This window comes from Heterocephalus glaber, unplaced genomic scaffold, assembly GCF_053883595.1.
Source record: "Heterocephalus glaber isolate CG9 unplaced genomic scaffold, H.glaber_assembly_v1.0 deba00001606, whole genome shotgun sequence".
Lineage (NCBI taxonomy): Eukaryota > Metazoa > Chordata > Mammalia > Rodentia > Bathyergidae > Heterocephalus > Heterocephalus glaber.
In genome coordinates, this window is record NW_028258377.1 from 4639820 (window position 1) to 4656917 (window position 17098).

Below are 17098 nucleotides of genomic sequence, written 5' to 3' on the forward strand. Positions count from 1 at the left end.
CCTCATGTGTATATGGACTCTCAGTCTTTGAGTTATCTCTGTTTAGTTTCCCAAAGAATGTTCTGTTCTTTACTCTGGCTATTGGGTCATACTGCTCTAACCAAGACTGTCTCCATAACAATTGCTTTGAAATTAGCTTCATTCTGGACATACTCAGGGGACTAAAGACTCAGGGTCTGTGCCACCCACATAGAAATTGAAAAAGGTTAAGGAGACTGCCTTTTCTCCAGATTCACTTCTCAGGACCTTCCCTCCTATAATTCCCTGCAAATGGACAGAGCCTTCTTCAACCTCACACCCTGCTTCTTGTGGCCTCCAACTCCACGCTCAAGTCTAATGACAATGATAGGTACAGACATTTTCCATATACAATGTGAAAACTCCATGATCAAAGTAACAGGGTCAGGAGGACATGCTAACACAAAATATGGCACCTTAGCAATTGAGAACCAGCAGAAGCAAGAGGATCTCTCTGAACTGCTAGAGTCTCCCCTATAGGAGGCCATCAAAGAATTTTCTGCCTCCTCTAAAGTACAGTAGATAGTAAGACCCTCATTCTAGAGTGGCTATCTCTATGCCTAGAAAAAAAGGAAAGAACTCAGAGGAACAGGAAAAAGAAGCTAAACAAACTAGGGCCAGGGATTTAGCTCAGTGGTTACGCTGCCTGCCTTGCAGGCTTAAGGACCTGAGTTCAATCCCCGGTACCAAAAAACAAGAAAACAACCCCCCCCCCAAATCAGGACTTACTGGGTTCCTCTAGTTTGTTATCATTCAGTATACTTCCTTTTTTCTAATCATACAAATGCAGAGAGTACAAATGGGGCTACGGGGCTACCCCCCTTCACTCACTGCTGGACTCCTCCACTCTACTCACCTGAGCAATAATCCCTGCCAATACCCTGACCCTTGTCCTAAGGCTTACTACATGGAGGCAGAAATGAGAAACCTGAGGGCCCCCGAGACTTCCCTGAAAAGTTCCAAAATCCCAAATTAAGATGTATATCTGCCAAACCCACCTGCATGACCTGCAATAACTTTTCTTCACCTGGAGTTCATTGAAGTTTCATGCATATGGACTGCATCTCATACTTCCAATTATAACAGAGTGCATTACGGGAAAGGACATGTGCAGTAGATGCAGCTGGCGTGTCTCAAGACCCAACAATCATGTTGCCAATCGTACCTCCCAAAGACCTCAATGAGAGGTGCCCCAGAAGCAGTGCAACATTTTAAACCCTACACCTTATCTCCCAAGCGCTCATGCCATTTTCCTTTTGCAGACATGAGCCTGCTCATTCTGAGTGAACTATTACCTTAATAAACTTTGCTGCTTTTTCCTTACCTTCACAAGTCAAGTCCAATTCTTTGTTCATCACTCAGGAGAACCCAGGAATCTGTCTCAGACTCCATTGCCACAGTAACAATACTTCTGCTTTACTATCTACTGTACATCAGACTTAGCATAAAATACACGAAGTTTCTTTGGATTTTCACTGCTGAAGATTGCCCTGTCTTCTAAAACTTAAATAAATGTGAACGCTTTTCTCTCATTAATTTGTTTTTCTTATAGGAGTTAAAGCCCAAATCTAGGAAGGAAATAAATCTTTTCTCCCTTACAGGCATTTCTCTCACATTTATGCTTACTAGGCTACATGAGACTTCAAAATAATGCATCAGGTTCTTTCTTCCCCACACTTTACCTCTATCCATCTTCCATTGAACCCCAGTTCAGTTTTCAAACTCATCACCTTTGTGCAGTATAACTTTCCTCCAGGGTAGGATGATATACCTCTGGCTTTATAACTTATTTCTTTTACTTGTCTCCTACCCTTCACTATAGTTGCAATTTTGACTTGAGGACAGTTTAAATAATGATGCTCAAAATGTCAGCCATGGCCACTATGTGAAATTTTTATTCTGGAGATTCAGATTCCAGACTTCTAGACTCTAATTTAGGACTTCATTTTGTTACCTACTTTTAAAATACATATCCTAATAGCATGTACTTGAAGCAATCACTGAACCTTTTTCTAATTCTTCATTTCCTGTAATAAAGGGAGGATGTAATATATGCAATTTCTGCATCCTGGTGTCCTTTCAAGAGCAGTATGATTTCTTTGGTTTAAAAAAAAATTTTAGATGAAAAATACAGAAGATGTAAATTTCTTCTCTTTAAAAATACAAAATGGGTGCCTGCCATGCTAGACACTGAAAGCAAGTTTTGTGACACAAGATTTAATACCTTATTAATACCTTTTGCCTTCAGAATCTGGCTTTGCTTTAAAAGATGTACCTAGAGACATATGATCATAGATTGTCAGCTACCACATTATGATGAAGCCAACTTCCTAGAAAACACTGAACATTTCTCCTGTACTTTCAAATTACCATAAAAAGAGAATTGGATATCTGCTTATCATCCATATATTTAGTTCACTAAGAAACTGACTTCTAATCAAAGTCTTTGTTCCTGCCAAGTCTGTCTAGTCATCAGGTAATATGGGGCATAAAGAAAGGTAATACTGAGTAATGAGAGAAGAACAATGTTTCAGGAGACATGTACTATACAATGGAGCAAAGAGTCACAGTGTTGATCCAGAAAACTCCACATCTACACAGAAGCTCAAGATTTTAAGGGTTACCACTCTTATCTGCTCTAAACTGGTATGCAGAAAAAGGTCATTACTCAACTCCGCATTTTTCTTCCTAGTTAAGCTTCAAATTATTAAATAATATTGAATATAACAGAATTGGCAAGAAATTCTCCAATATTTAATGAAAAAATTCTTCAGTTCTTTATGTTGTCACATATAAAGTTGATTATATAAGGACTGTAATACATAATCTACTAGGAAATTGAATGCTTACTAGTGTTAACAAGCCCTGCTCCCATTAGTTCTGATAACCAGGCAAATTTAAGAAGAATTTGTAGGGCAGAAGTGGGTGATAGTTTTCTTCACCCATCATAAGGGTCTAGGTCAGTGATAGTGAACCCTTTAGAGCTTTCAATGATACAAACTGCCACCTGCCGCACATATGCAATAGGTTCACTACCATTGGTAGGTCATCACTCCTGTGTTAGTAAGAGATGAGCATAACAAACTTAATCAAACTTTTATGTGACACAGAAGGAGGCTTGGGAAATGAAGACCTACAGACCCAGAGAAAATGCCTGGATTGGTGAAGAATGCACAGAAATGGAGAACTGAAGGAAAGAGTATGATCCACTGGTGGTAAACTGAGATTAGGGAATCTCAGCAAACCCCAACTGTTCAGGTTCTCTGGATCTCCCTGTGTATCATTCCTTCCCCTGGGTGCGGGGCACGGCTCCTCTAGAAGGAGAGTCAAAGCAGGACATATCTCCTTTCAGCCAGAGTAGGATGAAACACCTTGATGTCCACCTGTAACACAGAAAGATCCAAATGTTCAGAGTGGCCTTGCTTCCAAAGCCCTCCCTCTCCCTTTCAGCTCAAAATACTTTAGGGTAGTGTTTTGAGCTTCAACATTCTAACTTATTATTCTGGACTATTCCAAATTTCTGTGTTTCTTATATATGTTTTCCAAGAGCACATCTCCTTTCTGTAATCTATCTCTCTTCTCCGTTGGCTACATCTCCCTCTACAACCACATTTCCTTCTTATATTCTATCTTTCCATTCTATATCCTACCTCTCCTTTTCACAACCTACCTCTGTACTATAGACATATCTCTTTTCTATACCCTATGCTTTTGAAATCTTAAACTTAATGAGGTGGAAGTATCTCCCTCCTTTTCCCTATTGTGAATTTATTTTTCATTACAATTATTAATGCATATCAACTGTAAAAATTAACAGGCTTCACTGTGATATTTACATACTTGCATATATTCTACCTTGGTCATGTTCAGCTTTCCTTCTGACCTCTCTTGCCCTACACTTTTCCCACTTTCTCCCCTTCTCTCCTTCCCACTCATTATTAGTTCCTTTTCTACCTTCAACTCATCTTTCTTTTTTAGTGTCCATATATAAAACAAATACACTATAGTTGTCTTTCTGTATCTGGGTTATTTCACTTAACATTATATCCTCTAGTTTTATCCATTTTCCTGAAAATGTCATGGTTTTATTGTTTATAAGCTGAATAATATTTTATATATATTTATCACATTTTCTTTAACCACACATCTGTTAATGAGCACCGAGGCTGAATCCACATATTAGTTACTGTGAATCATACCTCAATAAAGATGGGTATGGCAATAATTTCCTGAATATGACACTATGGTTAATTTCTATCCATAATTTTAACTCTCCCTGAATGTTTGTGTTTTCATAGAAGATTTCAGAAAAATAGAAAGGATTTTAGTACCAAAAGAATGAAACCTTGGTATGATGGCTTATGTTTAGATGTCCACCAAAAGCCTCATATGGTTGTAGGTGGGGCCTTTTCAGAGGTGGCTGGATCTAGAGTGTGTGACACTAGGATTTTATTCATGGTGCAATGCTAGGCTCAAGGGCACTAGGATTAAGGGTATGAGTGCTACCCACCCTAAGTAGTCTGAATAAGATATAAGGGATAGAAAGAGCTGTCATCATCCCTTGTTGCTTTGCTACCTTCTGCCCACCATCAACTGTTTCTCCTCTGTGATGCCTGTCTGCCATACCGTCCTGCCTTGCTGCCAGACTATTATGGACTAAAATCTCTACAAAATGTGAGCTAAATGAACTTTTCCTCCCTTAACTTCTGAATGTTGGATATTTTGTCTCAGCAATGCCAAAAGTAACTGAAATACCTGGTCAAAGTTTAGACACTTCAATTAGTTAATTCTGATTTTTCTCTCATGGCCATATAATACTCTGTTTATGAGACTTTCCATTTGCATTCTTAATGTAAGGAAAATAAAACAACATGAACAGTACCAAGAACCTACAAATTGATTCTGCATAAATTAATATTCTTTCCTGAGAAACAATCCCCAGTAGGGAGACAAACATCTGGAAGCCTAGAATTTTTAGTTTAATTTATAATGGAATTCAAATTATTTTCATTTTTTTTTATTGACAATACCAGAAGCAATACCTTATAAATTGTTTGCCTAACTCAAACCATAAAGAAAATTATCTCTTTTCAATAACACAAAATTTAGAAGAGGCCTGTTGGGCACAGAGTAATAACAACAATTCCTATTTTCAGAGATTGTGACCTACACACGACAGTTCTTCAGATGTCACATGAATGTGGAGTGGTTCTCTAAAATTTCTTTTTGTTTTTTTATTTTGCCTATATAAGTTTTTACATACATCTCAGATTTTACTTGTAAGATGGCTATAATAGAAAAGTAGCATGAAATGAGTCCTCAAAAGTAAAAAGCTCCTTTCATATATCAATTAGTAGAATCTTTTGAAGAGATGAGAATGTTTTTGTGATTCGAACATGATAATATCATTTGTATCTATGAGATTTTTCTAAGGTGAGTTGTATTATAAACTCCAAAAAAGATATTATTTCACTTTTTAAAATTATTCTTCATAGTTTGGGTTAAAGTGATTTAAATATATGATACAGAATAAAGAAAATTTTCCCATAAAGTTGTAATTGATATGGTTATCCTCTCAAGTTCTTCACTGATTCATAAATTCTTTTTTGTCTGACTTCAGTCTATGAAAAAAAAATAAGACCACATCCATCTCAAGGTTTCAGTGAAGCAAGGTAGCAACTGACAAACCCACAAGCTGGATCAAAAGAAGTTTTTCAAATCTCATTAAATGAAAGAATCAGAAGATGGACTTCCCTTTACAGATCTATTACTTAGTCTGTTCTCGGCAGGTTAGCAAAGGAAGGATTGTCTAATAAAAATAACAATTTAAAATAGTTGTATTAATATTTACATGTATTAACATTTCGTTCTACTTATCATTGTGCTAATTGCACAAGGGAGTGAAGAAATATAGAAAGTCCAAACCTTTGGTATATTTTAGTGAGATTAAGAGGCATAACGGGTGTGGGCTAGGGATGATACAGTATTTCATGAACACAGGACATAACTTTGATTTGTTAAACTGCCAATAAATAGGCCACTTTTGTAGCCTAATTTTTCATGACCCAATTATGCTAGCACTGTGATCTATTAAGCTATGAATGAATTGGAAGCCAAACAACAGCAGATCTGAAAACCAGCGGGTCTTGTATTCAGGTGAGCTGTCACTCAAAAAACTACCCCTAGTAAAAGCACAAATATGCTTTAAAAATAGAAATAGTTTATTATGCTGAGAAAAAATGAATTTTAAAACATTTAGCCAGAGATTATGACTGTATTCTATGGAAAGATCCATACAAAAATGGCTTTATGCAGCCCAGCCCAAGTTGCACCTAAGCCCTTCAGGACCAAGAACCAGTACCTTCACCAGGATGACACTGAGTCCAGGGCTGAGGCACTAACACCAACATGGTGTGCAATGTGCACACCCAGAAGGCCCTGTCTCAGGTCCCGCTTGGGCTGCAGTTGCACACTCTCTCAGGCCTAAGGTTTATACCGTGCCTTGTAGGACTGGGGGAACTTCATGAGCTTTGTGGCCCAGTTTCATGGTCTTCACAATGTCTCTCTAACTCACCACTGTGACAGGTGCAGCTTGGGAAGTGAAGAACCACCTAAGGCAGGATGAAAACAACTGCCCTGTCCTGTCCCTTCCCGAATCCACTCACGACTAATACTTGTAAATGTACACACCTAAAGTCACATTTCAGACACTTATTCCTCCTCCTCTGTGGCACACGTGGTGGCGGACACTGCCAAATGATTAAACATTCTCTCCAAGGAAAATACCCTGCCTCAGCCCCAGGCTTCAGGTAGCCACTTCCATTTATTCACAGTTGAATACGACAGGGAGCCTGTTTGGCATTTTGACCCTAAATACCTCCGGGATGACGGAACCAAAAGAGAGCCCCAGCACAGACCTGGCAATCAGACGGAAATCTAAAATTATTAAATGTCTACCCTTACCTCTACCCTTACCGAGTGAGGATCAAACCGCATATTCTCTGAGGGAAAACACATGCTGTGTCAATAAATTACAGATTTTGAAAGAGGAAAGGAAAAATGAAAAGAACAAATATTGGGGTTGGGGCATATCATTTGCGAACTGCAGAGTAGAGTAAAAAGCAATTATAAAACCAAAGTCAAAGCCTACAAAGTCAAAAAGAACCTGATTCATCAAAGATTTGGAAACAAACTTAACTCTTAGGGGCATAACTTATCATAGTTACACAGATTGTCGAGTTGGGCCTAATTATTTTTTTCTTTTTGTGGTACAGAGAATTAAACTTAGGGCCTTCACAATGAACTATTTCCCTAGCCCTATTTATTTACTTTTATTTTGAGGCAGGTCTTGCCAAGCCTGAGTGATTGAATTATAAGCATGCATTACCACATCTGGCTTGGCCTAGAATTCTTGATTCAGGATGTACTGACTACAGAACAAATGATTGGTTGCAATGTCTCCTCTACTGATGAATAAAGTTGGCTCTCATGCCCAGTGACTCTTTCTTTAGAGATTTAGTCCTTTACTGGTCTCTATCTAGGACACCATGCTCAACGTGAAAATCTTCTACCTGGTAAGAAATGTTCTTTAACAAGAGTAAATTGCTGGCTGAAAATTCAGCTATTTGCTTTCTACTCATTTAATTACAAATAGCTTAATCTCCACATGTAGTCAGTCATTGCTAAATGTGATTCTCGTTTTCACTGATTTTCAGCAGTCTGGTCATTATTGATACCCTGAACAGTATGCCTCGAGAAGGAGAGGTGAAGAGAGCCCATTACTGCAGGTGTAAATAAAATCAATCTACTCATTTTACCAAATGTCTTATTGATCAGAGGTGTTAAACATATGCTTCATCAAGCATGTGGATACCTTTATGTTTGGAGCATTATGTATCAAACAATATATATGTGCTCTTTTCAGAATGGCTACAAGGATCAGTAATAATATGGCACCACATAAACTCAAGCTCTGATGCGGTAAAGTGAGAAATCAATGAGAAATATAGCACCAAAAGTGAGAACAAGGCACTTATTAGTCAAAGGCTAGAAATCCAGACACAATAAATGGTAGCATCATTCCTACCTGCAGCTTTCTCTGACACCCCATCTAGTATTGAAGTGAAGTGAGGGTCAAGTTTAGGAAATTTTCTACATCCCTGAATCTCAACTTCCATTACTTTCAACCCAGGTATCACACTCTTACCTTGGAGGCTTGCCCGTAGATCAAATGAGGTGATATATGGAAAACTCCTTGTAGCACTGGGACTTAATGAACTTTGGTTTCTCTTCTGCTCTTCAATGTGTTTATTTGAAATATTCCCTCCAGTGCAAATGGTACTGTGATCTAATATCTTCTATCTGTACTATTTAGACCTAGAATATTCCCCAAATGAGTCACATGTTCAGTGTTGGGGCTTTTGGAAGGCAACTAAATCATGGTGGCACTTATAACTGACTTGCTATTAGAAGGGGGCCTAATTGGAGTAGGGTAATTGGAGGTGGGTATGACCTGGAAGAGTATACCTCCTTCTCAGCTCCACCTTCACTCTCTACTCCCTGGCTACAATGAAGTGAGCAGCTTTTTGTCTTCATGCTCCTCTCCCATTCTGTTTCTGGCATGGAGCCAAACAACCATGGACAGAAACTGTGAGCCAAAATAAATCCAAAATAAAGGCAAAAGTTGTGAGTGTTGGGTATTTTGACCCATCCACAAGAAAGGGACTAAGACAACCAGTCAGAGTTTCTTTCAATTTCAAGAGAAAGAAAAAAAATTGTCTTAAATAATAAATTTATGTTTTCTGACACTCTAAACTTAAAAAAGAATCATTTTAGAGCAAGGTTTGAACACACTATGTGAACAGAAAACTGCTCTTTTTCTGTCTCTCCCCTCCACCTCCCAATCTACCAGTTCCAAATACAGACCTTATAAGGGGTCTCCCAGCAGTCCTAGGCTACATCTCATGCAGTAGCCAAATGGACTCCTCTTCCAATCCTGTTCCATGACATTTACACTGTCTGAGGGGATGGCTTCTTTTCTAGATCACACCCTAGGACTATGAATCATTATAAACCATACAGGACCATCTTTGAACTAGTCCTCAAAGTCAGAAAAATGAAAAATAGAATGAAACCATTTCAATTGTGGAACTGTGGAACATATAGAGGTATAATAATCCGGGTGACCATTGCAAAAAGGAAGAGAAATGGATGGTATGGCAGTCAGATGTCTACTAAAAATGACAAGATCTAAAGGCTGAGCTATAAGCCTATAAGCATAAGTCTTTGTTGAAAGACAGTAAAATCAGAAATGGATTGTTACAGGGCATTGCTATGGTATTATCTAACCAGTGCAGTAAACAACAGAATGATCAGTACAGGACAAATGTGAGAGTGGATAGACAGGAGGGAAAGCCATGGAGGACAGGAGACACGATTAGATTAGGGATATATCATAAAGGTAAAACCCTCAGAAATGGCTAATTCAGTGAATATGTAGAATCAGAAAAAGAAAACACAAAGACAATCCATGTATAGGCCTTGGGAAATTTACTGAATAATAGTGCCATTTATGACAGAGAACACTAAAATAAGAAAGAGGGAGAGTAATTGCACAAAATTTTTGTCAAATTAATTTTATTTGATCTTTAGACCTCTAAAAGGGAACACAGCAGAGAGTGTCACAAAATGTCATGCAAAGTTTGTTCTACACTCTTTTCTAATCTTTATTCCTCTTATTTTGGAGGGTAGGAGGGAAACTAGGGATTGGGCTCAGGATCTCACACATGCTAAGCATTCTACCACTGAATTACATCCCCAGTCCCTCTTTATTAGATTTGACATGTTGAGAGTCCTTATCATGGCTACTCCAGATTTCTGCAAGTTTCAGCACAGTTGTTTTCTATAATCTTGTGTATATGGACAAATCACAAGTGATTATCCCAACCTGTATAATGTGTGTGGTTTAGTCTGCCATTGCCAGTATCCAAGCAGAGTCCTCAATACTGGTGAGTTCTCTGTGGGCTTCAATCTAACAGTATTCAAAAAGCCCAACAGCTGGTAACTGGAAGTCATTTTGTCCCATCAGGCCACAGACCATAATGAGAGAACTCCATTTTACTACCACAGCTTGTATGAGAAATAGATCTATGGTGTCATGCCAAGCAGTGACTTTCACATATTTCCAATTAAGAGGAAATACAGAAAGAAATAAGAGACAGAAAAATGATGTCTGAGGCAAGTAACAAAGTGGTAGGTGAAAGCCTAATAACATGGTAAAGGAGACTCAATATTTCTAACGTAATTAGACATTTTAGAACTAAGAAGGACTTGAGAGATTTTCTAGGAAAGGCCTAAATGTTGGATTGCCGTAGGCCTTGGTCCTTAGCCCTCTTCTGTTCTCTAACTCCGGTCTTTCTCACCTCCTGAGTGATCTCATCTCTGCCCATTTTTTAAAAATATCATCTGTGACTTCCAAATTTATATGACCCTGACATTTTCTTTCATTTATATTTCAGATTGCCTACTTGACACCTTTACTTTACCTAAACATCAACTCAAATTTTGTATATCATAAATAAAACTGTCCACCTCCTCATTGTCCTCCACTCCATACTTTCAAAGGCTTATTAATAATATGAGGCTGCAAACCTGATGGCTCCCTTCTCCTCATTCCAAATATTTAGTCTATCAACAAGTCTTGTTGAATTTATATACAAAATATATTTTAATATTTTTCCCCTTCTTTGCACCTACTTGTTATTACTTTTGTAGAGATCAGTATCACCATTCGCTACAGCCGAGGAAAAAACCTCTTCACTGGCCTTCTTGTTCCCATTGCCCCATCCACAGCTGGAGGAACCATTGCAATGAATATGACATCTGATCCTGTGTTTGAAGTGATCATACAGCTTCCCATTGTTTTTAAGATAGAATTCAAACTTCAACATAACACACTTGACATGATCTTAGCATATCTTTTCTCCAATCTTGGCTCCACCATCTTTGCTCCTACTATAGCCACATGAACCTGCTTTCTACTCCTGGGACAGGTCAGCTTGTTCCTCCCTCTAGTTATTTCAGACTAAGCTTACATGTCACCTTTCCAGTGATGTTTTGTCTATCCTCACTGAGTAGTGAAGCCCCAAGTCCCACTAAATGCTGTCAGGCATGTAATTTATGACTTTTCCAAATTATTTGTTTGTTTGAGGTGCTGAGAATCAAACTGAGGGACTTCCCACACACTAAGCACATGCTCTCCTCCTGAACTACTACACCCCGGCCTACTTTTATTTGACTTTTTTGTCCATTCCTAACAGAATATAAACTCCAGAACAACAGTAAGTTTGTTTTGTGTTTGCACTGCTGATTCCCCAGAAAGTAGCACATAGTAAATGCTCAAAGAACATTTTTTAAACAAATCATTTATTTCGGTGATTTTCAAAACACCTTCTAATGAGCCCTGGGTTTTTCTGAGGCTTTTCAGTGGCAGAGGGCAGTAGAATAAGGGGGTAGAAGAGGGATATAGTGCTGGCTTTTCAATTTTTCAGACTTCCATTGATTCAACTTGGACATTTTCACTTTCATCTTCTTATGCAATAGCGTCTATGTAAGGCTTTATTTGCTAAAATATTTAGGCAGTACAGAGCACCTGAGGACCAGTAGTCACATCTCCCCCTTATTTGATCTGCAAGCTGCTTGCCTATTGCCTCAATGCTGGCAGCTCACAGCAGCTACAATCCAGGCATCCCTGTCAAAGACACACATGCTACTCACAATATCTGGTGTGTTCCAAGTATCCCATTTCAAAAATGCAGCTTTTGCTTTTCAGTCTTAATAAGTAATAAACCATGTCATCCTTATTACTATGAAAAATAACACTCTCAACAGTCTGCTATGTTTTCTTTTAAGTCCACTATAGAAATTTATTTTAAATGACTGAACTGCTGGTCTGAACTAAATCATAGTTAGCTATTTGCCCATGGGTATTTAAGCAAATAGTTAAGACTAAAGGGAAAAACAACAAAATGAGATTTTCATCATTTTTAATGTCTTCTTCTACAAATCAAGCTGTTGGGGATAAAAAATATGGTAGAGCTACAATATAGAATCCAAAAAAACTGAAATACCTAGGAATCAACCTAACAAAAGAAATCAAAGACCTCTTCTCTGAAAACTATGGCACTCTGAAAAGAGAGATTGAAGATGATATCAGAAAATGGACAGACATCCCCTGCTCCTGGGTAGGAAGGATTAACATAGTGAAAATGGCCATACTTCCAAAACTGCTATATAGATTTAATGCAATTCCAATTGAGATCCCAGCAGCATACTTCATGGACCTTGAGAAAACAATCCAAAAATTCATTTGGAACAAGAAGAGACCCAGAATAGCAAAAGCAATTCTAGGTAACAGAGACATGGCAGGGGGTATCACAATCCCCAACCTAAAACTCTACTACAAAGCTACTGTGATAAAAACAGCATGGTACTGGCAAAGAAACAGACTTGAGGACCAGTGGAACAGATTAGAAGATGCAGAAACAACGCCAGACACACTCAGCCATCTAATCTTCAACAAAGGAGCCAAACACCCTCACTGGAGGAAAGATAGACTCTTTAATAAATGGTGCTGGAAAAATTGGGTTTCATCTTACCAAAGATTAAAACTAGACCTATATCTCTCGCCATGCACTAAACTAAAATCAAAATGGATTAAAGATCTAAATATTAAAAAAGAAACTCTGAACCAGTTGGAACAGAGCTTAGGTAGAACCCTTGAAGACATCAGTGTAGGAAAAGATTTTATGAACAAAACCTCAGTTGCCCATGAACTAGCACAAACAATCAACAAGTGGGATCTATTCTTATTAAAAGGCTTCTGCACAGCAAGAGAAACCACCAGCAGTGCGAAGAGACAACACACAATGTGGGAAAAAATCTTCACCTGCTCTTCCTCAGACAAAGGTCTACTATCTCAAATCCATAAAGAACTTAAAAAGATCAGACCTCCCAAATTTAAAGACTCAATCCAAAAATGGGCATCTGAAATGAACAGACATTTCTCAGACAAGGAAGTAGAAATAGCAAATAAACACAAGAAAAAATGTTCAACATCACTGGTCATTTGAGAGATGCAAATGAAAACAATTCTGAGATTCCACTTCACTCCAGAAAGAATGGCTGCTAACATGAAATCAATGAATAACAAATGCTGGTGGGGCTGTGGGGAAAGAGGAACCCTGCTCCACTGCTGGTGGGAGTGTAGACTGGTGCAACCACTATGGAAATCAGTATGGAGTTACCTCAAAGAACTAGGACTGGAAGTCCCATTTCACCCTGCTATTCCACTGCTGAGGATCTTCCCCAAAGAATTAAAAGAATCATACCACAGTTATATATGTGCATCCATGTTCATAGCAGCACAGTTTGTAATAGCTAAAACTTAGAAACAGCCCAAATGACCATCAACTGAAGACTGGATAAAGAAAATGTGGGGTTTTTTTTTTTTATGAAATGGAATACTACTCAGCCATAAATATGAGAAATTAGAGACATTTATAGCTAAGTGGATGCACATTGAGGCAATACTCTTAAGTGAAATAAATAGGACACACATGTATAAATACCGAATAGTTTCTCTAGTGTGAGAAACTGAAAGTGTAAATAAGGACTAAATGTATAATAGGTAATGTGAAATAGGAAGAAAAGGGGCAAAGGGGAAGGAAGTGGGAGGGCTAGGGGAAAGGATAGAAAGGAATGGGATTAATATGAGAAAATGGAAAAATAGAAACAAAATCTTTGTAAATAGGGAGGAATGGAGGGGTTGAAGGGAGAGCTGGGCAAGGGTGAAAAATAAGAACCAAGAGAGACTATATAAAGGTGCAAATTTCCAATGATGAATGTCATTCTATTGTATACCTAAAATGTACCAATGATTAGAATGAATAATCGATAATGCAAAATAGGAAGAAAAGGTCCAAAGGGGTAGGGGTAGTGGGAGGGGCAGGGGAAAGGAAAGAAGGGAAAGGAAAAATGATGAGAAATGGAAAAAATGGAAATAAAGTCTTTGTAAATAGGGAAGGGTGGAGGGGGTGAAGGGAGAGCTAGGTATGGGGAAAAAATAAGAACCAAGATGCATCATGTAAAGGTACAATTCCCAATGAGAAATGTAATTGTGTTGTATACCTACAATGTACCAATAAAAGAATTTAATTAATTAAAAAAAAGACCTTCTATTCCAATTTTCTGTAGGGTTTTTATCATGAATGGGTGTTGGATTTTGTCAAATGCTTTTTCTGCATCTATTGAGATGATCATGTGGTTTTTGTCCTTGACTCTGTTAATGTAGTGTATTACATTTATTGATTTACAAATATTGAACCATCCTTGCATCCCTGGGATAAACCCAACTTGGTCAGGGTGTATGATCTTCTCGATGACACTCTGTATTCTGTTTGCCAGTATCTTGTTGAGGATTTTTGCATCTATGTTCATTAGGGAGATTGGTCTATAGTTCTCTTTATGGGTTGGGTTTTTCCCTGGTTTTGGGATCAAAGTAACACTTGATTCCAGGAAAGGATTTGGAAGCCTTGCTTCCCTTTCAATTTCCTTGATGAATTTAATGAGTAATGGCGATAGTTCTTTAAATGTCTTATAGAATTCAGCAGTGAAGCCATCAGGATCTGGGCCTTTCTTTGTTGGTAAATTTTTTATTACATTTTCAATTTCACTCATTGTTATTGGGGTGTTTAGAATTTCTATATCTTCATTTAATTTTGGCAATTCATATGTATCTAGTAGTCTGTCCATTTCTTGTGTTTTTCATTTTATTAGAGTAAAGTTTCTTGAAGTAGGTATTGATGATCCTCCGGATTTCTGCTGGATCTGTTGTGGCTTCACCTTTTTCCTTCTTAATTGAATGGATGAGCCTTTTCTTTCCTTTTTTTGATAAAGTTGGCTAAAGGTTTATTGATTTTATTTATTCTTTCAAAAAACCAACTCTTTGATTCATTGATTTTTTTGTATCATTCTCTTAGTCTCCATTGCATTGATTTCTGCTCTGATTTTATAATATCCTTTCTTGTACGAGCTTTGGGTTTGTTATGCTCTTCTTTTCTAGGAGCTTAGGTTCTGCATTATGTTATTTAACTGAGTTCTCTATGTTGTCCTAATATGGGCATTCACTGCTATGAATTTCCCGTGTAGAACTGCTTTCATTGTGTCCCACAGGTTCCTGTATGTTGTACTGGCATTATCATTTACTTGTAGAAACTGTCTAATTTCTTCTTTAATTTCCTCTGTGACTCACTGGTTGTTCAGGAGGGTGTTGTTCAATTTCCATGTGTTTGTGGGAGTTTTGCGGTTTCTTATGTTATTGGTCTCCAATTGTATTGCACTATGGTCTGATCATATACAGGGGATAACTTCAGTTCTTTCACATTTACTTAGATATGTCCTATGAGCTAGCATGTGATCTATTTTGGAGAATGACCCGTATGCAGCTGAAAAGAATGTGTATTCTGGTTTTGTTGGGTGGAACACTCCATAAACAACTATTAAGTCCATTTGTTCAATAGCTTGGTTCAGTTCTAGAATTTCATTGTTAATTTTTTGTCTAGATGATCTGTCTATTTGTGATAGAGGGCTGTTGAAGTCCCCCACTACAATTGTATTAGTGCTTATTTGGTTTTTCATGTCCATTAATATTTGTTTTTTATAGTTGGGGGCATTTGTATTATATTTAGGATTGTCCTCTCTTCCTCTTGGATTGTTCCCTTCACAAGGATGTAGTGACCATCTTTGCATCTCTTAATTAGTTTTGGTTTGAAATCTACTTTGTCTGCAAATAAGATTGCTACCCCTGCTTTTTTCTTGGTTCCTGTCATGTGGAGAGCTGTTTTCCAACCTTTTACTTTCAGTCTATGGATTTCCTTTTGAGTTAGGTGTGTTTCTTCTGTACAGCATATTGCTGGGTTTTGATTCTTAATCCATTCTGTCAGTCTGTTTCTTTTGATTAGTGAATTGAGGCCATTAACATTGATAGTTATAATTGAGAGATATTGACTCATCCTTGTCATAATGTTTTACTGTTGTTGGCTCTTTTATTTCTTATTTTCCCCCCTTTCCCTTTAGTGTCTTACCTTGCGTGGTGCCTTCCCTCTGTTGGGCCTAATGGAGTTGCGACTTTCATTGTCTTTTTCTAGGATATTGCTTAAAATTGTTTGGAGTGCTGGTTTGGTGTTCATGAAATTTCTCAGGTGTTCTTTGTCGTGGAAGTATCTAATTTCCCCCATTGATTTTGAAAGTAATTTTGCCCGATACAGCAGTCTATGTTGGAAGTTATTTTCTTTTAGGGCTTGAAATACTTCACTCCAGGCTCTCCTTGATTTGAGGGTTTGTGTTGAGAAGTCTGACGTAATTCTGATGGGCTTTCCTTTGTAGGTGATTTGTTTCTTTTCTCTAACTGCCTGTAGAATTTTGTTCTTCTGTTGGGTTTCTGGGATCTTGACTATTATATGTCCGGGTGTAGATTTTTTTTGGTCATGGATAGTTGGAGTTCTATATGCCTCACTCACCTGTATGTCCAATTCTCTACCTTTGTCTGGGAAGTTTCTACTATAATTTAAAAATATGGAACACTTCACAAATTTGTATGTCATCCTTGCGCAGGGGCCATGCTAATCTTCTCTGTATAGTTCCAATTTTGGTATATGCACTGCCGAAGCGAGCACTATACAACAAATTTAGATGAATGCCACTAAGTACATTCTGCACAAAGCAGATTTGAAACAATGTTTAGATCTGGAAAACTCAATTTATGAGACGCTAAACTCTTTCCGCGCTAAGAAAATATATGCAGTATTAAAAAATGGAAAAAATCTCCAATAAAAATGTTAATTAAAAACTGTAATAAGTAAGCCATAGAGATAGTGTTGAATCATAAAGGGAAATTTTGGGGTGTAGCAGAAGCAGCACTTCCTTGGAAACTGGAATTCTTGCTCTCTGGTCTTGTCTAGAGTCAACACATGCATGGACACACCATTGTGATATTTTGTAGTCCCTGCCTACAATTTAATTG

General features: G+C 37.8%; 1 non-coding gene across 1 annotated transcript; it reads right to left on the reverse strand.

Moving 5' to 3' along the window:
* Window positions 1-16644: 16644 nt before the first annotated feature.
* LOC147822900 (U6 spliceosomal RNA) lies at window positions 16645-16751 on the reverse strand. The gene has a single exon (XR_015444902.1). It is a non-coding gene; the product is annotated as a U6 spliceosomal RNA (small nuclear RNA).
* Between the last annotated feature and the right edge of the window lie 347 nt (window positions 16752-17098).